The 27,096-nt window shown below is 43.3% G+C and overlaps 1 protein-coding gene across 1 annotated transcript in view; it reads right to left on the bottom strand.

Moving 5' to 3' along the window:
* LOC123027410 (VPS10 domain-containing receptor SorCS3) overlaps nt 1–27,096 on the bottom strand; it is a 597,507-nt gene that overhangs the window by 555,168 nt on the left and 15,243 nt on the right. The window contains exons 2-3 of the mRNA XM_044438273.1: nt 17,768–17,838; nt 16,733–16,952 (exon numbers count right to left, since the gene is read on the bottom strand). The gene's annotated coding sequence lies outside the window, so the exon portion shown is untranslated. The remainder of the gene's footprint in view (nt 1–16,732; nt 16,953–17,767; nt 17,839–27,096) is intronic.

Raw genomic sequence — 27,096 nt, 5'->3', positions numbered from 1 at the left:
GGGGCGGCATAGAAATGTTTTAATAAATAATAAATAAATAAATAAATAAATAATAATAAATAAAATGGGCTGGGCATCCCATCACTTGTGCTGCTGCTCGAGTATCCACTTTTGCCATGCATAGATTGTCACATCCAGCAGCTAGTGACATGTGTGAATTAGCCATCACAGATGAGAAAACTAGCACAGAAAGTTGCCCTGTTCCCAGAGCAGGAAATTCACACAAATTAGCCAAGACACATGATGAGCATGCCTGTGAGCGTTGCTGTTTGAATGGTGCAGCTGGCAACCAGCAGGAACAATGCACATACAGAGAGGTGGCATACCCTGGACAGCGTGGCTTAGGATCTATGGGGTTCCAAATGTCATTAACTATAAGCAAGTGGGAGGGAACGTTGCAAAGAAGTAGGACCCAGAGAGCCTTATCTCCAGGTGGGAGAGTTTTGACACAGTGCTCCATCAGGCAGAATTTGGTGTATTTGTTTTAAAGCAGTTCCCTACATTTTGCAGCAGTTTATCTTGGTTCTCACATATGTGACCTTTCCTTAAACCTTACAGCTGAGGCTCAACAGAAGTAGACATCAGACTATATTTCCCTCTCATGTCTATAATTCGTTAATTAAAAGGAAACTTTGCTGATAGAGTTGGTGCTACTTGCCAGGATCTCCAAGCCACTGGGCACTATGTTACATGCAATCTAGTATGAAAAGAACCTACATAAGATCCACAATACTTTCATGGCTCCTTGGATCCTCAGCTGGAATGTGACCCTTGCAATGCTCCTTAGCACACTATTTTTGTTGTTGTCTTGTTTGTTCTAAAAAAAATCCTTCTAGGGAGATACAGCAGGGGAGAAGTGCCAGGGTCCGTGGCCAGAACATGGGTAGCCAGAGTCCAGACAAGAGAAACCAAGGCACGACAGAGTCCAAAAGCAGGGCTTAATGGGAAGTTCAAACCATTGTCCTGCACAGGCTGAGGTCAGAACCCAGAAGACTGCATGGGCAAAACAGGGACATGGTCAGGAGTAAGGCAAGGGTCAAGAACCAGGAGGACAAACAGAGGTGCACACACGTTGCACAGGAAGATAGAACAAGAGGCACAGCACAGTCGGAACCAGATGCAGCAAGTATCGGCCAAGAAGAAGGAACCAGGAACAGGAGCAGTAAGTCACGGCAGAGGCACTGCCACTGCAGGAAGACCTGTGTGGCTGAGGCCAGTTCTGGAGGGAAGAGCTTGCTCTTCTACAGCTCTTGCTGTGGGACTCCCCGCTGGTGCCCATCAGTAGAATGAGAGCTCCAACAGGGCTTGGGACAGTCCCTGCAAATACAGTGGTAGTTGTTCTGGTTCTGGCCACAAGATCAGTCCAGATCCTGACAATAGGAGGGACGGGTGAGAGCCACAGGCTGTATGTTGCCCACTCCTGCAGTAGGAGAAGGACTGACCAATCTAGAGCATCACACAACTTCCCACCCGTATCAGGACACAGATGCACACAAAATTAAGTACTTTCCACCAACACCAATAAGCCATGTAATACAGCTCCCAGTCAAGCCCAGGGATGTACAAATATTTCTTTTCTTCTTTTCTTCCAATACTCTCCCTTATTGTCTCCCCAAACATGAACAAAATTGCACTTTGGGGGTGGGGAACCTCCATATTACAAAGATTACAATCACATTTGTGAGATGCTTTTGTCAGAAAAATGCACACATTAAAGATGCATGTTTTGAAAAACACAGATATTGTCAGGCTTTACTCCATGGGGGTAACTTAAGGATTTATGAGTATGCTTTAAAAATGTGGCTCTAAATGCATACTTTTCCCCATTTGCACAACAACAGCCACAGCGATGGCAGCAACAACAAAAATTCACATTTGGGAATGGTAATGAATCAGAAAGAATCTCTAGGTGGAACTTGGAATACCTCAGGGAGCTCAAGCCTTGCTGATCCAAAATCCTTTGAGGCTGTTCGATATGGGAGCCCCTGCCATTTATGAGGGAACTCAGCCCCAATATTTATGCAAAATGCATTTATCACAGTTGGGGCACATGCTAATGAATACAGCATAGTGTGTCACACAATATGCAATTGCTGGAGAAACTAGAGGAAAAAGGATGTGTGCAGAGAAGTGCCCCTTTGCAGGGCAGTGGGATCTGTTTGAGTTTTGGCTCAGTGAGCTCTGCAAACAAGTGAGAAAATAGATTTTTTTGAAAAAGGAAAAAATAATACTTGACAGCTCCTTCTAACCCCTCATGCTGCTGCCTGCTCCTGTCCTTGCCTTCCCCTCAGGGTGAAGGCAGGGGGACCAGGAACAGCCCCATTCTCTTCCACCCCACAGCAAGGAAGTGTGGACAGTCCCATGAGCGAGCTACATTGAAGTCAATATGATTTAGTTCTAAAGGTACTGAGCTGCGCTGATTTACTTCTGAGTAGACATGCATTTCTGCTAGATCTTTCTTGAGCAGGAAGGCCAAGGAAACAACCCAAAGACTTGAAAAGACACTGAAAACTTTGCTTTTTCAGAGGGGAGGGGCCATGTGTAAGTCAGAGAAGAGAGAGAGGCCAGCGGGGGGGGGGGGGCGGGGTGAGGTGCAAGGAAACTGGGGAAGTACCTGGAAAATCTCTGAGCTTTGCTGAAGGGACTTCCTCTCCACAGCCTTTGTAGCCCACCAGCCGGTTGAATCCTCTCTCCCTGGCCCAGAACAGTACCACAAGTTCTGTGTACATGGAGGTGGAGATGGAGATACGGGAATGAAACCTCAGCGTAATAAAAATCCATGATATAATGAGTATGAAGAAAGAGCACAATGAGGTTGGATTGCAGTGAGTGGCACGTCAGCCACTACAGTGCCAATAAAAATGCCTACTGCAGGCTGCTCCAAAAGGGAGAGCAACTCGGTCTATTTCAGATGCTGGGTATAGTACCTGAACAAGACCTAGAATTTTATTCACAACCATATTGAATGAAAGGAAGAGAAATGTAGTTAAGGAGAAAAGAAAATGTTTCCCAGTGGCCTGTCTCCCTCCCTTTCCATCACACTTTCAGCTGTTAGAGAATTATTCATTTGTATTTTATCAGCTAATTATACAAGTGCTTTGGCATTTGAAGAAACAGTCCTGCTCTTTATTTAGTGGCTGATAATTACAGACATCTCCCCTGAACCCTCTGTTTTAATACAAGACCTTCCCTTTCTTTTTGAGCAATCAAGGTGTCAACCCAAGAGGTTAAGGATCCTGAATTATGAGTTGTTATCTTGTTAAACACAAAAGGCAAACTTCAACTGTTTTGCTACAAGCAGGGATGGAGATATGCAGGCTTTGTACTGATTTAACTAGAAGAAAGTAAAAGCAACAAAGCAAATTGTCATGCATAGAGAATTGTTACATGGATATGTTTGGAGTACCTATCTCAGTTCTTGTTTAATGCCTTTCTAATAGTCATTTAGATTGCTAGACAGCAAAACAAAGCCAAGAACTTCATATTTATGTATCATGGGGCCCAAGTAACACCTAGAAAGGAAGCAAAGCACTGATGTTTCAGTTCCCCAACACAAGAGGCTATTCAACTATTTCTTCAATTTCATTTGAGTGATCTCATTATAATTTTCAGCAATTTAGGCTGGCATCAAAAATTGCTGCTAACCCACCCACATGGATGTACGGTCATATATTGAAGCACCATCAAAGTGGTTCTGGGACCTCCATTTCCTGATTCTGAACATTCTTGTGTTTGTTTATTGGGAGAAGTGGCTGAAACATTAATGCAAAAGATCTGGAGGGAGATAGATTATTTTATAAACATGCTATTAGCTACTGTTATTCCTGGTCCAGCAGTTGAAGCTGGGTTTGCTTCCCTGTTCTCAACGATTTCCCTCATTGTCTATTCACTTCATTGTTTGGGATTTCCATTCCCTTTCTTCAAAGTAGATCCTAGCCAGAGGATCTTCTAACAGTCCAACAGTCCAAAGAACAAAATGGTTCTTTTCCCCCTATTGCATGTGTGGAAGCCAACCTAAGTGACAGCTGAACTCAGCTTCGATTCTAGCATCATCAAGTGCATCTCAGGCCATTAAGGTAGCTTTGAGACACCCGGCAGGCTGTATAGCACACAGCTTTGTCCTCCAGTATCTTCCTATCACTCCCTACCTCACCTACAGTATCTAGTACCTGTTCTAGCTGCTTCACTCTGTCTAACAGTAAGGCCAGTTTTGCGAGCAGGTGCTCCCACAGCAATTCTGAGTCTCCCACCTGGTCTGCTGTCTGTGCTCCCAGGACAAGGAAGAAGAGCTGGGAGACAAGGCAGGAGTGGGCACGGGGTTGAAGGAAGAAAAATAGTCTCCAGAACAGACTGCGTAGTTATGTCACATAGCTGGAAACTCATTCCTCAGCTGCATATGAGGCAGAAACCTAGGAAATAGATTCCTGCCATACATGAGCTTGTTTCTGGAGTGTTTTATCCCATCCAATGTTTTCTTTTTTTAGCAGCAGCAGCAGTAGCAGATGCTGGGGGTCTGCAGGCCACCAGACAGTGCTAAGTGGGGCATACTTCTTGCACCCCTGCTCCTCAGGGTCCCCTCCCCCCCATCTTTTGTGAGGCTGAAACTCACTGTGAAATTCTAGCATTTCTCCATAGAGGTCTCCCCTGAGGTCAGGTTGGCTGGGAGCCTAACACTATTCCAAAACCCACTATGCTTTCTATGGATTTGCTTACAAGCCAAACTTTACATATTCGCAACATACTGCTTTCGTGCAGTATCTCATACTTTATGTACTAAACTTCCATTCTCATATTATTTTAACATTTTCATGACACCTCATCTTCATTCTTGTGAAACAAGCATATGCAAAAGCCAATCCATTCCCTTTTTGTGGTATTTCACGTTGTCCCAGAAAAACATATAAATCCTAATTGTAGAGGAAACATGCATGACCATTGAAAATGACCACTTCAGCAGCCTGATGATCATGGAAGCTACTTCCAGAACCATAAAATTACAGAATAGTTGAGCTAGAAGGTGCCATGAAGGCCATCGGAGGGTCCAACCCCCAGCTGGTGCAAGACACCTATTTACACCAACCCTCTCAAATGGCTGTACAGTTTCTTTCTGAATGTCTCTAGTATAGGAGAGCCCGCTCTAGGCAGCTGGTTCCACTTTTGTATTGCTCTGACAGTGAGGAGACTTCCTGATATCTAGCCTGAACTTGACTTGATTATTCTGTGTCCTACACTCTGCTATCAGCAAGAAGAGATCTTGACCTTCCTCTTTTTGCTTTTCTTGCCATTTATAATCAATAGTCTACAAGTGACCATTGTCCTACATGGTCAGTTGCAATGATCACTTGTATAGCAACTGAACCATATGGGAAGCTGGGCATTCCTGCTATTCACCCACACATAACAACCCATGGCTTTTTGAATCACAGGTTATCTCTGAATCCAAGACTATGGGTTAATTGTGGGTTGATAGCTACAAACAACCCATGAACAGAACCCAACAGTTGTTATTGGAGTATGAACTGTGCACTGTGATTATGGCTTGTGCAAGGCTTGATTCATCACAAAGCAGCTTCTTGGAATTGCTAAGGCTCCAAGGATATGGGCTGTGAGTCCACAAGAAGGATAGAGCAAAACAACTCATTAACCGGGGGGGGGGGGGGGAATCCAGGATGTGCTTGATCATCTGGTGGCCAATTTGTGCGTTAACAAGCCATGAATGCATTAATGTGTGAACAAGGTCAATAAGTGATTAACCTTATGTCAAGGAGGTTCTGGTTTCTGTACAAAAAGCCATTTCAGCAGATAAAGCTTTTGTCATAGCACCATGACAAGCTGCACCTTTGAAATATTTCTATTGTAACTAATTAGAAAAAAAAATCAAGGGCTAAACACATGTCTTTAAATAGCAGGAGGATGAGACAAATATTTTTCTTCACAAAAAACAGCTACAAGGTCAGGATTAAGGTATGGTTCAGAGACTTAACCCTTCCTCCTCCATTTTTCTCCCTTGAAAATCTCCTGATATTGCTATTATTCCCTAAAGGTGCTTTTTGTTGCAAATACATCCTTGGGAGTCCCACCATAGAGTGGGAATATTGACTACCTTTTAACATAACTAAATACTAGCGGTGTTGGAAAAGACCAAAGTGGATGAAAATGAGATTGGATTTTTGTGAAACTGACTTGCAAATTTTGCAACAGATGAGCTTCTTTTTCTGAGTCGTGCAGATGCTTCACACTTGCAAACCATTGTTTTTACTTTCTAGAACTGTATCCAAATTTAGCTGGTCAAAAATAAGAAAGCCGGGTAAACATTTAAAAGAACCAAACTGCCTATTTGGGGAAATCAGCACTTTCCACATCTGTGCAAATGCATATTTGCAGCTGCTGGGTACTTTCCAATACAAACACAAATTCAGGTAATTGAGAAAAATTCAATCCATCAATGAGCAGACAGTGGAACAGAAAAGCTTGCAATCCAGGAAACACAGACTGAAGGATTTAATAATATCTATATATCTCTTTAGTATAGCTACCAAGGCAAATGATCAGTTGGTTGGTAGCCCTTAGTATTCATCTATGGCACTGTCTGCCTTTCCACCACTGCAGACAGATACTTTGGTGTTTTTAACTCCTCTGTATCACCTGCTGAGCCAGGAATTCAAGACCAGCTAATCACTTGCTCGAAGGATGGAAGACTCATTAGCTCTTTTCTTTTTCAAATGCTTTCAGTGGCACAAGGAAGGCGAAAGAAAAGAAAGCAAATGAGAATTGATGAACTCTTGGATTCAGAGACATTTTGGGGCAAGCAGCTGTCTTTCAGAGCCTCTAGACAGAACAGAAGCACCAAACTGCATACTAAATCCATTTCCCTGGGCAGCGCATGTGACCGTGTGGTGTGCAGGATGTGGGATTAAGGAGGAGGACTCTAGCCATGGCACTCTAGGCCTGTGATAAAAGTTTACTAGCTTTTACATTGGATCCCAATAATTAGAAGGCAATGTTTCAGTTGCTCAAAGCTCTTTGTGATGAGAAACGCAGTTTCTTGAAACAGGGCTTAAGAAGTTCTTTGCTCCACCATTTCTTATGTGGCATTTAGTGCCTGAATCTATGTCTGAGCAATAACAGTCAAGACAGAGCTTGTGCATTATGCTGCGTATCTGACCACTTCCAATGCAAGCCACCCTCCACTCTAAGTCACACTCTTCCATTATTAGCTATGATAATTCATTTAAAAAAACCAACTCATTCAGTTCATCGCATTAAGGAGGTTTATTATGAGACAGTGAATGTGGAACGAAGTACAGAGAAGATGCTCAGTATGAATGTAATTCCGCTGTTTGCACAGTGAACACCTGTGTTCAAATCTAGCTGTGAGGTTCCAGATTCATCGAACAGACTACAAATGTACTTACTTGCTAGTTCTCACATATCACATGAGGACATAACGAATTGAGGATGTATAGAAATACATAACTGTGGCAAACTCATAAAGCCTAAACATTCAGAAATGACTACTCAAGACTGCCTAACAACTCAGAATTTATTTTAAGGTTTGGCGTGGCTTAAGAGTAAAGCACAGGCTTTGAATGTGATAGGCTCCAGGTTCAATATCAGGCATTATAAATAAAAGTTCTTGGATTGCAAGGCTGGGAAAAGCCCTCTGCCATGCATGCATGGATGGATGGATGGATCAATGGATTGATGGATGGATCGATGGATCCAATAACCTGCAATGACCTTTGGGCATAAATCTATGCATGGTTTTTTTTGGGGTGGGGGCAGGGAGGAAGTCTTACAACTTACAACTTCCATATGCCCCAGCCAGAATGATTGGTTGGGGCTTTCTGGGAGTCACAAGACATCCCCTGTCTGAACATGCAGAGGGTTTCATTCTTTATGTCTGTTTTGTTTGCTTGTTTTAACTAACTTAGGGTGCAATCCAGTTAGGATTCTCTTCAAATTTGGAAGAATGTAGACTTCCTAAGAAGGGTAGGATGAGTGTGCAGGTGATGGTCACTTCTTCTAGAGATTAGCTACCAGCAATAAGATCTTTGAAGTTAAAATATACTGAGTTATTTTGTACTCTGGCCTTTGGATCCACCCACCTCCAACTTGTCTAAAATGTAACCTTCGAGTTGTTCTCCAAAACTGAATTCAGCCATGAGGCTGAAAGAGTTTCCCTACCTCTGTCTTAAGAAGAAATACCTCTGAGCTGCAGTTTGTTTCTTTCTCTCCCCATCATTCCTTGCCAGGTATAACATCTGGAGAACTTTGAGAATTTTGGTGGAGAAAGGGTGCTGTTTCCTTAGAGGGGTCCAGTTCCAGGCTGACTTGGGTATCAGCATTCACAGATTCAGTGGTCTTTGATTGCTGGACTTTGATTGTTGGGGGTCTACCTCTGGTTATTCTATGTATGGTGCTGCTGCCCCACTTGTCCCCTATCCCACTAAGTCAGTGGTGAAGCTGATGGTTCCAGCCATGAATTCTTGTGCGCCCCTTCTGCTCCTGAAACTCCACATTCAACCATCTGTACACATGAAAAAGTAGGAAAACACAGAATCAAAGACCATTGCAATAAGACAAAGTAATGGCCCAGGCTTCTTCCCATTTGTCTCCTCAGCTGCACAAAGTGACCCTCACAGAACTCTCTGGCAAAAGGAAATTATAGCTCGGCATCTTTCTTTTTTTTTTCCATGGCTAGAATTAGATTGCTCATCTTATTATACCTTATAAAATTGCTCAGTGCTTGCAAGCAGAGAATTGATTTTCAATACCCTCTTTTTTTTCAATAGCCACTTCTGAGCTCATAAGTTGTGCACAGCCAGCACCAAACAACACTGTAATTCCCATGCCCCACAGACAGATATTAGACAGACATCAGACTGGGAGACATTGCTGCAATCCTATATCTTCTTGTCTATGGTAAACACCACTGAGCGTAAGTTAGATATATGTGTAACTTTGCATGCATAGGTTCACCAGGAAATAATGGGTTGATGGGAATGAACCCATCTGACCACACCCACTTCTTTCCTTACCCAGAGATCTTCCTTAGGGGGCTTTTTCTCTCTTTCCTGCAGTCATCAGTGAAGAAACAGGCATGGCAGCCATGCTGATTTCAATGGAATCTTCGAGCTACACTTTAAACCATAATCTACTCTTTCATCTTTAAACCATAGCTGCATGAACAACTAACAGATCTTTTGAGTGTACAGTAAAACTTTAACTGGCCTGGATTACTTTTAATCTAAAACAGCCATTCTTGGTTTTAACAGATCATGTGTTGTGAACAGCCTTGCAAGTGAGCAAATTAATGGTAAAGCTAGTGATATATCCATCCCTTTCCCAATGCTTAATGGAACTTGTTACTTGAGTGAACATGTATATAGCTGTATTGTTAAGGTTCCATCCTATGAGTCAAAGTTATAATGAGCCTCTTATAAGACTGGGAAACTGTAATGACTGTTGCTTCCAAGCTCCTAGAACAGGGTTGGGTTCCCAGTCAGGTCTGTGGAGGGATCCTGTCTCCTAGGGCTGAATCTCCTTCAATCAGTGATTGAAGATGGCACTGGAAGTTCATCTGGACACTGCTCTAGGGGGAAGTGCAGAACCTCCAGTATCTGATAAAGCATAATAGCATTCTGGATTCTGTTTCAGGTGCTTCTCACTATGCCAGCTGGGGTGATAAGTGGCATGCAAATCCAGCAACTCAGACAGTTTTTCCAGGAGCCACCCCACCACGTGCTGACTGCTGCCAACCCATTGGGACAATAGGTGGTACATCGACCAGAGATTCAGCTGGCACTTGGAGGAGCTGATCTTCCATATGCCCTCTTCCTGCTTGGGGAAAAGCAAAATGGGTGCAACCAGGTGATGTCAAGGAAGAGGTGAGAGCTTGGCGGATAGGACCCCACACCTGATATCATCCAGCTCAGCAAATTAGTCCAGGGGAAACTATAGTCCCTGGACCAAACCAAGTTTGTTTGTTTGTTTATTTGGAACACTCATATGCCACCCCATTCACAGAAGCCTCTGGGCGGCTTCCAATACATATACATAACTATACAATTACATTAAAAATCTGGAGACATCCGGCATAGAAATAAAATCAGTAAATAAGTTCAACAATTAAAATAACGTTTAAATAAAAAGGTCTTGGCCTGGAGCCAAAAAACAAATAACAACAGTGCCAGGCAGACCTCTCTCGGGAGCACATTCCATAAGTGGGGCGCCACCACAGAGAAGGTCCTCCTCCAGGTACTCACCCTCCTAATATCTTTCATGAAGGGTTCCCAGAGAAGGGCCTCTGCCACCGATCTCAAGAGGCAGGAGGGCAGATATGGACACAAGCGCTCCTTTAGATAACCAGATCCCAAGCTGTTAAGGGCTTATAGGTGATAACCAGCACCTTGAATTGGGCCCGGACTTCAATGGGGAGCCAGTGAAGCTGACGAAGGACTGGGGTTATATGAGAACAACGCCCAGTCCTCGTCAGCAACCTGGCAGCTCTGTTTTGCACCAATTGAAGTATCCAGACTGTCTTCAAGGGCAGCCCCACGTAGAGCGCGTTGCAGAAGTCTAATCGGGAAGTTACCAATGCATGTGTCACTATCGCCAGGCAATCGTTCTCCAGGTAGGGATGCAGCTGATGGATCAGCCGAAGCTGAAGGAAAGCGCTCCTCGCCACTGCTGTCACCTGAGCTTCTAACGACAGCTCTGGGTCAAGGAGCACTCCCAAGCCACAAACCTTGTTCCTAAGAGGGAGTGCAACCCCATTCAGGACAAGGTCCAGGTCCCCTACCCCAAAGCCCAAACCGCCTACCAACAGGACCTCCATCATGTCTGGATTGAGCTTCAGTTTATTGGCCCTCATCCAGCCCATTACCTCAGCCAGGCACCGGTTCAGCACAGCCACTGCCTCACCTGGATTGGTGGAAAACGAGAGGTAGAGCTGGGTATCATCAGCGTATTGATGATTCCGCAGCCCACACCTCCTGATGACCTCTCCCAGCAATTTCATGTAGATGTTGAATAGCAAGGGGGACAAAATGGATCCCTGCGGAACTCCATGGCATAGCTGCCATGGCACAGAGCCATAGTCCCCCAGCACCACCTTCTGGAATCGGCCATTGAGGTAGGAGCGGAACCACCGCCATGCGGTGCCTCCAACTCCCAATCCCACTTGCCTTTCCAGAAGGATACCATGGTCGATGGTATCAAAAGCCACTGAGAGGCCCAGGAGGACCAACAGGGACGCACTCCCCCTGTCTCTCTCCCTGCACAGGTCATCATACAGGGTGACCAAGGCAGATTCAGTACCATACCCGGGTCTGAAGCCAGACTGAAATGGGTCCAGATAATCAGTTTCATTCAAGCATGCTTGGAGTTGTCCTGCCACCACCCGCTCTAACACCTTGCCCAAAAATGGGATGTTGGCCACTGGTCTATAATTGGTGGCCATCTCTGGATCCAGGGATGCCTTTTTTAGGACTGGCCGGACTACCGCCTCCTTTAAAGGGGCAGGTACCTGGCCATCCCTCAGAGAGGCATTGACAACCTCCAGAATCCAGGTCCCTATCCCATGCTTGGCTTTGTTAAGTAGCCAAGATGGGCAAGGGTCCAATAAGCAGATGGTGGGATGTACTTGTCCAAGCACCTTGTCCACATCATCAGGCCGCAACAACTGAAACTCATCCATCAATTTTGGACCAGACGGCAACATGGGCAGCTCCCCAGAAAGCTCTGAGTCATTAGTGGAGTCCAGCTCGTGACAAATCTGAGCAATTTTCTCCTTAAAATGCTTGGCAAAGTCATCACAGCGGGCCGTCGAGGGTGGTACAGTCTTTTTTGGGGCCTGGATGAACCAGCCCTTGTACCACCTGAGAGAGCTCTGCTGGACGGCATTGTGAGGAGGCAATGGAAACAGAGAAGAATTTCTTTTTCGCCTCCCTCACCACCACAGCATAAGCTCGATAATGAGCTCTCAAGTGTGTTCGTTCAGATTCATTCCATGATTTCCTCCACCTATGCTCTAGACGTCTCCCAACCCACTTCATTGTCCGTAGTTCAGGTGTATACCAGGGTGATGAATGGGCTCTGCCAGGCGGGAGAGGACGCTTAGGAGCGATCATGTCAATAGCCCTGGTCATTTCCCCATTCCACAGTTTGACCAGGGCATTGACAGGAGCACCAGCCTTATCAACCGGGAATTCCCCCAGGGTCTTCAGGAATCCATCCGGATCCATCCGGATCCAGGGGCGGACCAACACAATCAGGTCCGCTCCCTTACAGAGGGAAAGGCTGCTCTTGAACTCAAACCTCACGAGGAAGTGTTCTGACCATGACAGGGGTGTCAGACACAAGTTCCTCACCCTCAGATCCCCCTCTTCCTGCCCTGTCAAGAAAACCAGGTCCAGAGTATGTCCACATTCATGGGTCAGGCCACTGACATGTTGAGACAGCCCCTTGACCGCCATGGAGGCCATGAAGTCCTGAGCTGCCCCAGTTAGAACCGTCTCGGCATGGAGATTGAAGTCCCTCAGGACCAACATCCTGGGAGTCTTCAACACCAGGTTCGAGACGATCTCCGTCAGCTTAGGCAGGGAGTCTGTTGGGCAGAAGGGTTCACGGTACACCAACAGAATCCCCAATCTGTCTTGGTCGCCCAACACCAAGTAGAGGCGCTCTAGACCCAGCCTCGAGAGAACAGGAAGCCCTGTGAGGGAAATAGAGGTTCAATAAACCAAAGCGACCCCCCTCCCCTCCCTTCCCCTCCAGGCATGGTCAGTGCTGGACCAGATACCCGGGCGGGAACAGTTGAGAGAAGGAGACATCCCCCACTCCCACCCAGGTCTCTGTGATGCAAGCCAGGTTGGCCCCCTCATCCACAATCAAGTCATGGATGAGTGATGATTTATTATGGACTGATCTGGCATTAAGCAACAGCACCGACAGGCCCGGGGGGCAGTTGACAAGCCTACGTGGAACCCTCCGACTGGGGGAATAACCAGAAGAGGGAACAGGTGTCAACCATCTGTTCCTCCTTCTTCTACGCGGCCTCATTAGACCCCTGCAATGCCATAACGTCCATTGCCCACAACCACCCCAATGGCAGCACCCACGCACTCCCCAGGCAACCCCATAACCAAAGCCAGAAATGAATCCATTAAAATTAGACTAAAAACATGTTAAAAACCCTTAAAACCACCCCCTCAACCCCTCAACACAAATTACAATTCCCACCAGCTGGCCAACTAACAATTCCCTGGCCCGCCCAGCCCCCGCATGGCCCCGAATGGCCCCAAACAGTGGCGACCGCCCTAGAACTAGAAAGTTTAACTCCCCTGCCCTAGAACAGAAGAGGCATAATGGATCAGATGAAAGGACTCTTTGTCTACCAGTTTCCCACAGTGACCACCCAGCTGCCAGTAGGACAGGAAGGCAATGGACCTCTCTTGCTTTTGCTTTCCATTGAAAGGCATTCAGAGACATGCCACACCTAATATTGGAGGTTTATTCTTATTTTTATTCTTATCATTACATTGCGTTTATATCCCAACTTTATTCCTCATGTGAGAAACCCAAGGTGGCTTACATAGCTCCATTTTATCCTCACAACACTGGTAGATAGGTAGGGCTAAGGTTCTGTGACTGGCCCAGAGTTACCCAGTGAGCTTCATGGCTGAGTGGGGACTAGAAGCCAGACAGAACCGCAGTGCGACACTCTCACCATCACACTGGCACTCAGAGCCACCATGATCAGCGGTTTCAGTCAACAGGTTTTTGGGAAAAAGTAGAACTGGGAAAACTTTTCAGTGCTCTAAATAGTATTACATGATTTGGCATGCTTGATTCAATTTTACACCCCAACACATATTATCTTTCAATAAGTACACAGACATTCATACATCATAAACAGAAATTAAAATGTAATCCGTGTCAATTTTATGTGCAGTGTTAATATAGTGTAGTTTTCCCAATAGCTACAAAATACTTGAACTGAAATATTTGCCTAGGGGGAAATTAAATTAACCACATAATATAGTTTAAATTTTATCTTCAAATTTATTCAAAGCTTTACATGCATATTATTTTATTGGAACTTTGTATACATATAAAAGCATTGTCACATATTTCCTTATGAAGTTTGTTCACATTTAATGAAAAGGATTAAACCTGAAACAACACCCTGTCTTTAAGATATATATCCAATGCATGCTGCTATATCATAGATCAACAGTTTAATTTTCTTTTGCTGAAGTCACTGTCGCACCTTCAGCTTCACTCACTCTGCACTGCTGATCAGTTCCGTTTCAAGTTGAGAAAAATCTGATTTACAACAAATAGCTGAACATTCTATTTCACTAAAAGATGGAGGTGGTCATAGGCCAGGGAACTTGGGCAGGAGGGTTTCAATCATATCCAGCCTGTGAATTTCATCTGGGCAACTGGTCGGCCGCTGTGCAAACAGAATGTTGGACTAATGGACTCTTGGCCTTATCCAACACAGTTTTTCACATGTTCTTAAGTGAAAGAAAACATAATCACAGCCTTAGCTTTGATTTCAGTTTTCCTTCAGTTTGTTATGGAAGAATGTTACCAAATAAGTCTGCTCCAGTCCCAGCCAGAAACCCACTGAATTGTACCTTGGAAGGAGTTACCACACCTTATTTGTTGGTTTCTCCTTGTACAACTGAGCACTAAGGTCTCTTTATGCTATATTTAGCCCATTTAACTGATTGCAATAGCACAGACAACTATGAATAAATGCAGAGATAAGTAGTATGGAAAGATTTCCATGGAAAAAAATAGCACAGAAGAAAAATTTCCCACCCCGTATTACTGGTTTGAGTAATGCTTCGTTGGATGTCCTAGAGTTATAGTACCTGCTATTATGATAGCTAACAAAAGACTTAGAATGTACCACATTTTGCAACAGTTATCCTGTTTATTATGAAACAACAAGCGAAAAAGAAACAACTGTGGATATTTGGCTTCTGCAGAAACAAAAATGGAACAAAAAAGTAACTCTTCTAAAATAATCCAGCAGATTGATGGCTCAGTGGAGCAGTAAAAGTAGGTCCTCTTGGGGACTGCTTGTAATCAAAGGATTAAAAGTAGTTCATACCAGTGCCAAAGATACTAAGTGCAATATCATTTGTCAATATTAGCCTGGTTCACATTTTAATATCAATCAGTGTAATCTGCACTTCCAGAACATGAACTGGAACCCAATTATCATTCAGATTCTATTTTTCTCCAATTTTATGTGCAATAAAATGCATACAAAATGTGCGCATTGAGAGAAATACCTTACAAAAGCAAGCATATTAGAGGAAAGGCTTGCAAACACATATATTAAAGGAAATCATATGCAAGAATCCCTACAAATTTTTGTGCATACACAAATGTTTGTGCTGACTTTTTTATGTTTAAAGGCCCTTGATGTATCACAGCCACATGGTAAGAAAGCAGTTCATCACCCCTCTTGAAGTACCTGAAGTAGGAAGTACTGTAAAATGCAATCTTGCTATGTGTCTAGGACATGCCAGCACATTCAAATGAATAGTCTTCATGCCTCTTGGGGCTTCAGCCAATATAGATGATCAAGAGGATCATTTCCTGGCCATTAAGATGATACCCAGCCATCTTTCATTTGCATGTCACACCCCTTCTTACCATTGACACTGATTTGTGTCTTATCAGTAGGACAGGTGAGCTTCTCCAGCACCTCATTCCTGTTTTCCATAATTTGCTATTCACTAGTGACAAAGCAGGAGTGCAGGGTGAGCAAGTGTTAAACTTTACCACATAAAGAGAAAATTTAGCAAGATTGCATTTCAAGGGTAGGCATTGATATAAAGTAGGGTGTCTTGACTGAACATGAGACAAAACAGAGTCCCATAAATTTTTCGCCTACTGTTTTGGTGTTGAGGAAAGCCAATGCTTGAGTGTAAAGGTTTCCCCATGACATTAAAGTCCAGTCATGTCTCACTTTTGGGGATGGTGCTCATCTCTGTTTCCTAGCCGAGGGAGCCAGTGTTTGTCCATGGACAGTTTCCATGGTCATGTGGCCAGCATGGCCAAACACTGAAGTGCACGGGACGCTGTTACCTGCCCACTGAAGTGGTACCTTTTTATCTACTTACATTTGCATGCTTTCGAACTGCAAGATTGGCAGGAACTGGGACGGAGCATGGGAGCTCACCCCATCTGCGCCACCTGCAGTCCCAATGCTTGAGTAGGAATGTATTATTATTATTAACATTTCTATATCACCCATAACCAAAGCACTCTGGCAGTTTACAACAATAATCATAGAATCATACACTCAAGTCACCGATCCAGATTCTAACCAGGCCTGACTCTGCTTAGCTTAGCTTAGCTTAGCTTAGCTTAGCTTAGCTTAGCTTAGCTTGCTATCTATCTATCTATCTATCTATCTATCTATCTATCTATTTATTTATGGTTTTTTAAAGCTTCCCAGAGTAGGCAGGATGTCGATAATGTAGACATATACCAGAAATTGTTTCATCCATAGTTGCTTCCTGCCCCAAGCAATGAGGGACAACTTTTAAGGGGTTCCAGCTAGAGTTTCATGGGATGAAATGGAATCTCATAAGTGCCTCAAGCATCCCTTCAGTTCCACAATTCAGTTCATCTGCATTCCACACAGACAACACCAGCAAATCATGTCACTTCTATTTTATTGAAGCACAGCAGTACTTACTGGATTTCAGAACAAGATGGTCCCTTTCAGATGATCTATGGGGCATGGCTTTTTCCCCCTCTTCACAGACAAACACACAAACCCTTGGAAAAATCCTGGTCACTCTGATGATCCTCCACCCTTTCATCCTTGCCTTCTAGCTTTGCAGCTCCATTCCTTCATTATTTCTTCAGCTTGTCTATGAACACCCTCCAATTTGTCAATGTGTTCTGTCACTCTGCTTTACATGAAAGGAAAACACTGGTTTAGGGCAGTGATCTACTCAAAGCAAAAGAATAAAAGTGACATGACCAACTAGTGAATGATACAAATTACTCTGGCATTTTCCCACTGGAATGAATTCAGGCTTGCCCTTTCAAAAGCAACTTTCACAAAAATTCTCTATACTGTAGATGAGACTTTCTACAAATACAGTTTTACCGAACAACCAGTGGCACAGGGGCTGGAACAACCTCAGACAAAGAGAAAGGTGGAAATTACTATATGCTGCTGATTGCTGTTCCATGGAGCAAAGAAGAAAAGACTGGATAGAGATTTCCAGCAAGGAAGGGACTTCATTTCTTGGAGAAGATCATATTCTTGAGAATGACAAAAATACTCCAGTCAGCTAGTGAGATTGCGGCACTGTAAAGTGTAAGACACACTGACTGTCAGTGACTGTGTCTTACACTTTACAGTGCCACAAACATTTTGCATACATTGTGAAATGCCATGGTTTGTTCACGAGATTGGAAGAAGCCTTGGAGATATTCCCCATGTTCCTAACCACTCCACAGTTCAGGTGAGTTAGTTAGATACTGACTGGGGCGTGAGAAACTACCTATTTTTGATACTGTTTCTGTTAAGGAATTTTGAGGGTGAGTTTTTTGTTTGTGGGTTCTGTTTTGTTTCTTTTTCCATTTCCATTGCATGTTTAATTAAATTGCACCAACAATTTAAATAAATGAAATTTGCAGTGTAAAAAGAATGTTATATTCAAATTTCCAGGACAAGTAATACAAAAATGATACATTATAATGTACGATTATTACTTACTCTCAGCCTAACCTTCCTCATAGGGCTGTTATGAGGCCAAGATAGAAGATTATATAAGCCCCCTTGGCTTCCTTGCAGGAAAAAAGTAGAAAAATATGATAAATAAATGCCTTTTTGTTTAATAAATAATGGATATTACTCATACTAACAGAGACCTGTTTCTCAGGCTATGGTAATTGGAATCATTTTTTTTACTTATTTTTAGCCATCAGACATGATCAAGAAGCTTCCTAAATCAGGAAACAACCCTGGAGGATTATAATCCTTTACATTTGAGAAGAAAAAGAAGTGGTGTCTATTTTTCTTAACAAACTGAATTAAAATGATTCAGACAAGCAAGTCATGCTAAACAATGTGTCTTCAGTGTCATTATCCAATCAAACTTCGGAAAACAAAGAGAACAAAAGACATCTCTGGCTGACATTGTACTACCAGGAACTACAGAGGGTCATTCCTGCTTTCATTGTTTCTATTCTAGCTCACAAACCTTCTTTCCATTTTCCTGCAATATTAGGGGAGACAAGAAGTGCAGCTATTCTCTAATAACTCAATTAAAAATAAGTAGCAGAGGGAAACAGGTCACTAAATAAGCACTGGTTTTTCCCAAGCAGTCCTTATCAGAGAGACCTGGTTTCATATTCCTTTGAAGGTTCACAGTCCATGGCAGTGTTTGTACTTCACTAGGGCACCCACTTATGCACTGCCAAAAACCAGGAAATGTGTTACCTGCTTAAAGAAGGGAAAGTGAAAGGGAAAGGAGTAGAAAAACAGACTCAAACTAGCACAGAAATTCCATATACCAATCTAGATCTCTAAACGAAAACTGAAAAAAAATGTTATTATTTGAGGAGAAATAGCATACTTCTTACTATACCAGACAAAATAGTGACACTAATGTCTGTGTGCTAAGTGTTGATGGGAACTTCAAGGATCGCCTGCCCCTTTTCAAAGTTTGCTTTTTATTGTCTGTAAAGCAGTCATCAAATAGGTGGCTGTCCTCTGTAAAATAAGATACACGGCCTTCCTGTAAGTCGCAGAAAGAAATCTCAGGAGCCGTTGTAGTGCTGTGATCATGTTCACATTCTATTGTAGCAAGTAACTGCTTTTTGCCAAAGGGCCCCAAGGCAGCTTCCAAATTAAAATATATATTTGCCATCTCCTGAAACAAAAGAGGGAGGGGCTGGGTGCACATCTCGCAGGAGGGAGGTTCACAGAGGCAGCTAGAAAAAAAGATTCGCCCTTGAAGCCCCAAGAAGTGCTTCCCTGCAGAAGCAGGACATGAGACCAAGGCCTCAGGTGTTAAACTTGGTATAAACTGGCTTCTTAAATTGTGCCCAGGAACTACAACGAAGGAAGGAGGGGCATTTTTCTGCACAAGACATTTATTTTGCATTCATTATTCCCTAATCATATTTATGACAGCATAAACCTCCAATTTGGCTTCTGTGTCTTTTGGTGAGGCTTTTGTTTATTTCTGAGTTCTGCATTTTATTTTATTTTAAGAACAGGAAAAATGTGGCTTTTTATTGTTAAAGTGAGAGAAAGCACATTTTCCTGTAGTAAATCCAAGCTATTCCACTATACCTCAATGCCACCTAGAGGGTGGGTACCAAAAATGGGAGTGGGGGAGGAAATGTTCATATAGTGCTCTGATCTCAATTATGTGATGAAAATAAAAGTAGATATAGTGAATTATAGTGTGAATTTTCAGGTCCTATAAAAAAAACTTCCTAGTGTTCCAAGGAATGAATTCTAGAAATCCTTCCTACGGCAATTTCCACCAGGAGGAATTTCTGATCACTTTTCAAGGACAACCATACATGTGTCACCATGGTTGAACTTATTATTATTATTATTACTACTACTATTATTTCATTTCTATAGCACCCCATAGTCAAAGCTCTCTGGGAAGTTTACAATGGTACATTAAAACAATACAATACAATAGAATAAAATACCATAAAACCTTATTGAAAAGATTGATGTGTGCAGGCTATGGGTAACAGTAACCATGCCTATGTGAGCTAGGAAAGAGCGAAACAGACAAGTCAATGCAGAGCACATACACTCCTCAACCATCCAGAACAAGGCTGCTTCCAGGAGCCTTCCAAAGGTGTGCACCTGACCCTTCAGGAGAAGTGCAACGTCATCCAGCCTAAGCCATAACTCCAAACCCAGATCAACTGTCCTACTCACCTAAAGTGTCCCTGTCTTGTCTGGTCCAGACTGTCTTGAGACAATTATTTAGGAGCTTCACAGATTCTTTGGCAACAAAAGAAAAGGAAAGAAACAACTGGGCATCATCTGCATATTGATGACTCTCCATTCCAAATCCCCCAGCAGGATAAAAATCCTGTAGAAACCCCCCCCCCCACGCACACACACACACACATATACACACCAGAAGTTGACTATCAGTCCTTTGGCACCACCTTCTGGGACATACCTGCCAGGTAAGACCACAGCCACTGTACAACAGTGCAACCATTAGCAACAACACTCTAGAGAAACCTCCTATAGGCCAGTACCTTGTTTCATGTATCTCTTTGCATGGCTGTTACTCATTTTCAAGATGCAAATACTTGGATTTTCACTATCAGCAATATCAGGTGACGGGCAGGATTTTCAGGTCTGTAAAACCTGTCACTTAGCAACAAAGGCAGCACATTGACTCCAAGCCATACAAATCTTCTTTACAGCCCATTGGGTCGGAATGTATCCAAGCACCAAGTAAACAAAGAGGAATTCACAGACTTTGCCTGCTTGCCAGTCATTAAAAAAAAAAAAAACTCCTTTCCAGAAACTGCAAGTTAACTCATAGCTCCAACACATGCAAGAGAATAACAATACCCTCTATCCGAACACTTCTCCATCAAGCAGAGCTTTCAGAATAGTCTGGTTTGACCGATAAAGGAGGAGACCAACAAACTTGTCGTAACATTTTAAACTGCAGTAAGTCTTGAGATCAAGTGTGGAGAAAAGGATTGAATTAAGAACTTCTTTGCACAGCATTCCTGTGCCTTCCAGGGAAAGCCTCATTAACACATTTTTCTCACACTGCAGTGCTGTGGTCTCTTGTGACTTTCAACCCCTTTTGGCTACAGCCAACACCGTTGGGGGTCAAGTTCTTCTTAACATGCATGATAAACACAGCCTTAAGATGATTATTCATATGGACATTGTTAATCTAATGAAGGATAGCTGAAGCCACATTCTTTTCACATTTTAATCTTCACATACATTGTCAGAATACATTTGTTCTTCTCCGCTGCACCACCAGATCCCTGTTCCACCAGCTCCCCAGCACTCACGCACGTCATTCACAAAGACATTGCCAAATATTCTAGACTGGAGAATTCTGACTTCCTTGAAACAACTACCCAAAGCAACAAAAGTATCTGTGCTATCCTTCTGCATCTCAAACTGAGAAAGCTAGAGTGCAACCAGCAACCTGGTGCCCTCCAGACATTTTGCACAACAATTAGTTATGACGGTTTCAGCTGATAGGAGATGGTCCAAATTATCGAGAGGACATAAAGCTGATGAAATTGAGCATAGGGTATACTTTGTGCAGGATATCAGAAACCTAATAAGATAATCTTGGGTTCCTTCTTAAGGATATAGAAAATCCTTGGAAGAAACATATACACCTTTTTCACTCATTCAGGAAGTGTGTAGATTCATTTGATGGACAGCAAACTGTGCTTGCAGAGGCTCTGGCCACCCACCAATCTGGCATCAAACAAAATGTTGGTCCTTCTTGTTTACAGCTCGTACGAGTGTATGCTCTACTTACAGAGGAACAATGGATGTTGGAGATGGGGCAGCTCCTCTCTTCATGCATTATTCAGTACAAAATACAAAAAGGCCTATACCACTAATGAAGAGAGGTATATTTACAAAATTGTACTTAAGATGTAATGTACTTTGTTTTCCCAAAAAGAAAGACTGTGAAAAGAAATTTCAAGCAAGCACATTTTGGAAAAACTTTAGGAGAAACTTCCTAATGGTGTGAGTTGTTAACAATGGAACAGACTGCCACAGAAGATGGTGGACTCTCCTCTGCTGGAAGTATTAAACAATCAGGATGCTGTTGCAGACCTTGAAAATTCCTTCCAAATCTATTCTATTATAACATATTCCCCTTACAAACAAACCCTGTAAATCTTGGGATTTACAAAATTCCATGCAAGGCAAGGAGGCTTCCGGTAAAACAACCTGGGCTATTTACTTACTTACTTATTTCTATGCCACCCAGTTCTTTTCACCTGTTAGTATGGAAGACAATAACCAAAAGAAAACAAGAGAGCAGCTGGAAGCAAATACTACAAGCAGGACTGCTAAGCAGGCCATTATCAAATATGGAGAGCTACAATTCAATAAGTTTCTCAGCAGTGGAAACAAATATTGAAGAAACAGCACAGCTCAGTAACAGAAGGGCTTTTTCAACTTCCAAATCCAGTTCCTGACATTTTCAGTTATCATGACCCCAGGTATTAGGTGATGGGGAAGACCTCTGCCCAAAAGTTGCTGAGAGTTGCTAATAGAGAGCTAGATGGACCAGTATAAGGCAGTCGTCTGTTCACATACCCAACTAGTTTCTGTCCCTCTCCTTCCAGGAAAAAGCAAGATCAGAGTTAATTGTGATGGGGTTCAACTTGATAGGATTCTGTTCCTAAGTAAACCCTCAAGTTGGCATCATGACATAAGACCATTTCCTACAAGCAATATCAGCTGCAGATTTTTGAGGGGCCTTTGCTGAGGCACACAATGGGCTTGCTCCTTCAGTGAGTCTATCCACTCCACACCATTGTCACCAGCTGCAATCCTTCCTTACCCTCTTTCTCAACAGTGCTGCCATTTGCTTGCTTGACAAGCACAGTGCCAGTAAACAGGAAGGCAGTGACATTTACTGCTTCTTCTTCTTAGCAGCCTGGTGTCTGGAACAGACCGTCTGAAGAAGTGGTGAAAATGAAAAATAACTCCAGGTGCCTTTTGCCACTTGGGCCTGCTGTGGTGCAGGCCCTTGGGAGGTATCCAGACATGCCTACTCTTGAAGCTGGCCTTGATTCCAGATCGAATAAATCCAATCTACAGTTCAATCCTGTGAACTACACTCAGAGGATTACAGGCATCCTATACAAGGTGGGAAAAGCCAGAGGTGACAGTCACCTCTGCACTTCTATCCTGCAGAGTGTTAGCAGCTGATTTTGTCTCTTGGTGTGATGCTGGAAAGAGTGGTGTGGGACTGTGTACTGTGGTGCAGTGGGATGGAAAGAGGATGAGCACCTCCATCTGCTCCCTTTCCCAGAACATCCCCCAGAGTCCTTCTGTGATGTCACTTTTAAGCCCTTGGAATTCCACCCACTCTGTGCTGGCTGGGAAGAGGAGGAGGAGGAAGAGGAGCGAGGCCCAAATGCAGAATCCCAGCTTTGAGGTCAAAGCACCTTTCTGAGCAACCTGTGACTGTCTAAATGCCATCTAGCTGCCATAGGATTGCTCTATCCATTTCTTCAAATGCACTGCTGTAGGTCTAAGGATATCCATTGCATGTTTTAAATTTTATATCCTGTTAAAATAATATATATCTGCCAGTCATCAACAAAAGGACAAGAGGGCAGTCTGCATATCCAGGAAATACCCACATTTAATCAATGTTTTAATGCATAGTAGAAAGAGATACCATTCTTGGCAGCATTACACCCAGTGAACTAGATATAACAACCAGCTAAAATTGAAGGTAAGTTCACAGCTGGAATCACAGAAGTTACAAATCAAATGCAAGATCAGATCTGAGATACTACTTCTCCACTGATGAACATACATATTCATTCTGAATTCCTTAAATGCTCACTGGTAATAAGCTGCTAATATTACACTGTGAGCCAGAAATGAATCTGGGAAGCATTTCATCACTGCTAGCTGCTCTTTTGTGCCTGACCATCCACCACACTGGGGATTCTTTAGCACGCCGATTCTTTACTTTTTTTTCCTCTCTTCTCAGGCCACTAATATTGACTGGTTGGTTATTTACACATCCTTTCCCCTGCATGAATAGATTCCTAATTTACTGCTGAAGGAGTGGCTCAGCTATTAGGTCAGACACAGGAGACAGTAAAAATCATCATCTTCAGAGGAGTGATTTGCAAAGTTTGTTCCTGTCAATCACCGAAATGATTTAATCAAAGATATTTGGAAAGGAACACACCAGAATCAGGCATTAAGAAACACGCTGAAATGGTGAAGCAAAGTAAAAAGCAGTCAGACAGGCAAAGAAAGCGAAAAAATGGTCATGCATTGATACATCCTTTGGTGGCTACTGTAAGTTTTCAGCACGTCGCATGGATTTGTGCAATGCTCAAAAGATTTTTTGCTCTCATTCCCTTTGCCCTGAATCTGAAACATCCTGCACCTGCTCTCCTTGGCAGAGACAGGGAGATAAAGCAGGTTGCAGTCCTTTGAACACCTGCGCCTCTTCCTTTCGCTTCTCTTCTTTGTCACAAGAGGCATTTGGTTTTACAACCTGTAGGAAGTGGCAGGCAGCCAGTAGCTCCCCAGTCTTTTACACTGGGAATGCAGTGCTACTAAAAGATGCTAAGCTGCCAGGGAACTGCTAAGCCCACATGTCCACACAAGCCACAGCGAATGCTGGGATTTAGATCCATTTAATTCCAAAGCTTTCTGCTATCCAAGTCTGCTTGACTTGGCTGAATTCTATCCCTCTCATACCTTCTGCGCAAAACTACTGAAATTCACCTTTTTACCCTCCAGGTAACATTCACACATGGTCGGATGGGTGGTTGTAACATTTGTTTATTTCAGATCATACTTTAAATGTAATATCCTGGTGGTAGAAAGTCCTGTGCTCTACCAGGGGGTCCAGCCTCTCAAAATATTGGGCCCCCAACCTATTCAAGCCCAAGACAAACTCTTCAGTGAAGGAGGAATCTCACTTCCGAGAGCCACCCTCCCCTATAGTAGTCCTGGGGCACCTGTGGGGTCCTAGGACATGGATGTTTTCCTTAAGGTCCCCAAGAACCCATTCAAACCATTGCAAACTGTCCAGAAATCTTCATCTATTGGGTGGCATAACAAAATGAGCAAAATAACAATGATATTTCTGTTACAAATCTACCTCCAATCCCCAAGTCTCCTATCTCCTTCCATGGATCATCAGCACTCCGGTGATGATGAATAAAGTAGAATGTTGAGATCTGTCAACATTCTTTGCTCATGGAAAGGAAGATCCAGCTATGGCTATTGAAGAAGCAGATCCAGATGCAACTGATGTACCAGAGACAGACAGACAACTCATTCCCAGTCTTTCTCAGGCATTCACCTGTGGGTTGGATTGAGCTATAAGGGGGGCATCAGTAGTTTCATTTGCTTTGTCTTTTAGCAAGGTAGTCTAGCCAAAGACCGAGGGAAAAGGCAAGTTGGGGTTAATTCCAGGAAGGTAATCTAGACAGATAGGTTAAGTGGGAAGGTTAACAGATCAGATTTCGGGAATCAGGGGAAGATTTGCAGAGTCAGAACAGAAAGAATAAAAACAGAATAGACTCTGTCTGCTGGAGATCCTGGGTACTTCATTATACACTGCTTGATAATAAGAAATGGTTATGTAAGAAGAGGGAAGGGTAGTAACCAGTTAGGAGGGAAGAATATAATAAAGAAATACCCTTCCTATAAATTAGGCAGGAAGGTTCCAGCCTGCCTGAGTTCTAGAACACTTGTACAGTTCCAAAAGAAAAATGAATGCACCTTGGTTTCTTTAGAATAACCTTTTTAAACCTTGGGTCTCCAGGTGTTTTTGGACCTCAACTCCAAGCTGAGAAATATCATTCTGAAGAGGGCTGATTAGTGAAAATGTCCACAAGCACCCTAAAACCCAGCATCATTTTCTTCTGAGGCAGAAATCCACAGCTGATCTCAGGTAGGGTGATAACATACCTTGCAAATAACCTCAAAATAACTTGCTTTGCTCTTGTATGAGGGGCAGACCAAGAGGTTCTGCTGCCTTCTCCAGGCCCATGCCAGCTTTGCTTCTCCCACCGCTTCCCTAATCAGGAAGGCTGAGTTGGGAGGAAGGGTGCAGACTGAGCTGCAGCCTCAAAGACTGCTTGAGGCTACCACTCGGGACTCTCGCCCTCCTTCCTTCTTTGAAGAGATTCATGTGGAAGGGACCTTGCCCAAGGCACTGTAGGCTGGATTGGTTAGCAGGACAGGCCAGGGGGGCAAAGGTTCACCATCGCTGGCCTATAGCATTTCAAATTAGGGTCTTGTTGTCTTTCCCTGAAGGTATCTCCATAGGAGAACCCTATCACTCTGAATCCATCCCTAATATAAATTAAAGCTTGGTCCCCTGTGTCTTCATTTTGAATGGGTATGAAGCTGTGATATAGATTCTTAGGATCCAGCCAAAGCCAGCTGTATATGGGGCAGTACTTAAAACAATTACTTCATGGGTGGGTAGTAAAGTATCCAGATATAACATGGAGTAGATAAATACCTACATCTTTTACCTTCAGTCAATAAAGTTTCTGCACTACTGACTGCTCCAATCCAGCAGTGCAGCAGGACAAAACTAGAGGGCAAAATCTATACCGTGGAGAGTTTATGTGCCATTTACCTCACAGCAAAACAAAGGCATTAAGTGCATCTGGCCAAGCATTGTCAATATAACCCTCACCCCAGGGTTTGGGATGGTTGACTAATGTGAAGATTGAATCTGCAGTTGCAGAGGAGAGGGAGGAAGGGAGGGAGGGAGAGAATGGGAGAGGGAGAGAATGGGAGAGAGCATGCCCTGCTCAGCACATGCACACTCCTCCTTCCTCAAGCTGGTAAGTTGAGTCGTCCTGCATGCTGTGCTACTTGCATTCTGTCCGTTTGGCATTGAGGGAAACCCTGATCGATGGCTGCTTTGCCTTCACAGTGTTTCCACTTAGGATCCCTACATAGTGCTCATTACAACGATGTTCATATGATGATGTAGCAATATTGGATTCTTATGTAAACACTGGTAACATGCAAATGAGACCCCGGGGACTAGTTCTGAATCAAATGCTCCAAGACAAAAATCCCCCCCACACACACACACTAACTGCTTGACTTGAACAAACTTGCATCAATTTGGCCTGAAGTATTTCAAAATCAATGTGTTTGACTCCAGGGTGTGTGAAAACCTCCTCTTTTAGAGCTGCCTTCTGGTTAATTACATTTAGAAATTTAAAGTAAATTGAATAGATCCTTAGCTGGCATGAATAGTCATTGATCCCAAAGGAGTCTGAAGAGCTGCATTGATTTGCACTATCTGACCTAGTAACTTGAAC

This window comes from Varanus komodoensis, unplaced genomic scaffold (genome assembly GCF_004798865.1).
Source record: "Varanus komodoensis strain SLA01 unplaced genomic scaffold, ASM479886v1 scaffold1, whole genome shotgun sequence".
Classification (NCBI taxonomy): Eukaryota; Metazoa; Chordata; class Lepidosauria; order Squamata; family Varanidae; genus Varanus; species Varanus komodoensis.
This window is presented reverse-complemented; position numbering and strand designations above follow the sequence as displayed.